General features: G+C 49.0%; 1 long non-coding RNA gene across 2 annotated transcripts; it reads right to left on the reverse strand.

Moving 5' to 3' along the window:
- Positions 1-1,268: 1,268 nt before the first annotated feature.
- On the reverse strand, positions 1,269-2,186 carry LOC112074876 (uncharacterized). 2 transcript variants are annotated; one of them, XR_011477162.1, is made up of 3 exons: positions 2,128-2,186; positions 1,885-2,028; positions 1,269-1,326 (listed from the first exon to the last, which is right to left on the reverse strand). It is a non-coding gene; the product is annotated as an uncharacterized lncRNA (long non-coding RNA). The 2 variants fall into 2 exon arrangements; XR_011477163.1 differs by lacking the exon at positions 2,128-2,186 and adding an exon at positions 2,088-2,100.
- Between the last annotated feature and the right edge of the window lie 84 nt (positions 2,187-2,270).

The raw sequence follows: 2,270 nt of genomic DNA on the forward strand, positions 1-2,270 counted from the left end.
CTGTTGACACCTAGTGGAAGCCTTAGGAAGTGCACTCTGACCCCATTTACACTGGATATTGGATAGGCAATCACTTGAAAAACTACAAACCCTCAGATTTCCCACTTTCTGGTTGGATTTTTCTCAGGTTTTCGCCTGCCATATGAGTTATGTATATGTTATACTCACAGACATCATTCAAACCAGTTTTAGAAACTTCAGAGTGTTTTCTATCCAAATCTACTAATTATATGCATATCCTAGCTTCTGGGCCTGAGTAGCAGGCAGTTTACTCTGGGCACGCTTTTCATCCGGACGTGAAAATACTGCCCCCTATCACAAATAAGTTAATCAGCTTCTTGAAATGTCACACCTGTCAGGTGGATGGATTATCTTGGCAAAGGAGAAATGCTCACTAACAGGAATGTCAACATATTTGTCACCAAATTTGAGAGAGAGGGAAGATTTTTGTGTGTATGGTACATTTCTGGGATCATTTATTTCAGCTCATAAAACATGAGACCAATAGTTTGCATGTTGCGTTTTATATTGTTGGTCGGTATAGAAGGTAAAGTTAAAAAAACAAAAAACTCAAACCGGTCCGTACCAAGGCCACCACCTAAGCCCCATTTCCATCCAGAAAAAACCCTGGACACACACACACACACACACCTACTTGACCCAAAATAAATGACGACCGTTGAATTAAAATGTATTTAAAGTCTAATCTAATGTGTGTGTGTCTCTCTCTGTGTGTGTGGTGTGTGTGTGTGTGTGTGTGTGTGTGTGTGTGTGTTGCAGAGTAACGACGGTGAAGAGCGGCTAGCTGTGGTCAGACTGCTGGCTAAGCTGTTCGGAGCCAAAGACTCAGAACTGGCCACTCAGAACAGACCGCTGTGGCAATGCTTCCTGGGACGGTGAGACACACTCATTACACAGCCGCACGCACACACGCTTGGGCGAACACACACACACACACACGTGTGTAGTAGAGGTGCGTTGCGTTAACAAGAAGTTTGTGTTCCATCCCCAGGTTCAATGACATCCATGTTCCTGTGAGGCTCGAGTCGGTCAAGTTCGCTTCCCACTGTCTGATGAACCATCCAGACCTGGCCAAAGACCTCACAGGTAGGTGTCTGATGAACCTTCCAGACCTGGCCAAAGACCTCACAGGTAGGTGTCTGATGAACCTTCCAGACCTGGTTAAAGACCTCACAGGTAGGTGTCTGGACCATCCAGACCTGGTTAAAGACCTCACAGGTAGGTGTCTGAGGAACCATCCAGACCTGGACAGTACTTCTTAAACAACTGGGCCAGACCCATCATCGCCTCCTTACGTACCCGCCACTATGGAGGAGGGAGGGAGGAGAGAGGGAGAGAGGAGGAGGGAGAGGAGAGGAGGGGAGGAGAGGAGAGGAGAGAGGAGGAGGGAGGAAGGAGAGTAGGAGGATGGAGGGTAGAGGGAGGGAGGAGGGAGGAGAGGATGGGGAGGAAGGAGGGAGAGAGGGATGGGAGGAGGGAGGAGGAGGGAGAGGGAGGAGAGGGAGGAGGGAGGAGGAGAAAGGGAGGTAGGAAAAAGGGGATGAGAGGAAGAGGAGGTGTTAGGCAGGGAGGAAGGAAAGGAGGAGAGGAGGGAGTAGCAAAGAAGGAGGTAGCAAAGGAAAGAGGAGAGTAAGGAGAGGGAAGGAAGTAGGAGGAGGAGAGGACGATGGAGGTAAGAGGAAGGGGTTGGAGGAGAGGAGGAGAGAGGTGGGAGGAGAGAGGAGGGAGGGAGGTAGTGAGGAGGAGGAGCAGAGAGAAAGAAAGATAAACATAAGAAACAAACTATAAACTTCCCCAAAAAGGATGAGAATGAACATATTAGGTGATAAACAGTGTGAATAGAGAGGTAGAGGTGCGTCTCACCCTCTTGTCCAGGGTCCTCTCCCTGACGAAGCCCAGGAGCTGGTCGTTAACCAGGTCAGGTCTTTTCTTCCCCGCGTTGATATCGTCACGATACGTCGTGCCGGATCGCCTCCTCTGGGTCATGTGATCGCACTTTCAGGAACTCTTATGGGACGATACAGACATATTTGATTAGGGCAGAGTCTGTTCCTTTAGACACCTACCTGTGAGGTCTTTAACCAGGTCTGATGGTTCAGACCCTACCTGTGAGGTCTTTAACCAGGTCTGGATGGTTCATCAGACACCTACCTGTGAGGTCTTTAACCAGGTCTGGGTGGTTCCTCAGAACACCTACCTGTGAGTCTTTCCAGGTCTGGATGGTTCAGACACCTACCTTGAAGGTCTAA

This window comes from Salvelinus sp. IW2-2015, unplaced genomic scaffold (assembly GCF_002910315.2).
Source record: "Salvelinus sp. IW2-2015 unplaced genomic scaffold, ASM291031v2 Un_scaffold2857, whole genome shotgun sequence".
Classification (NCBI taxonomy): Eukaryota; Metazoa; Chordata; class Actinopteri; order Salmoniformes; family Salmonidae; genus Salvelinus; species Salvelinus sp. IW2-2015.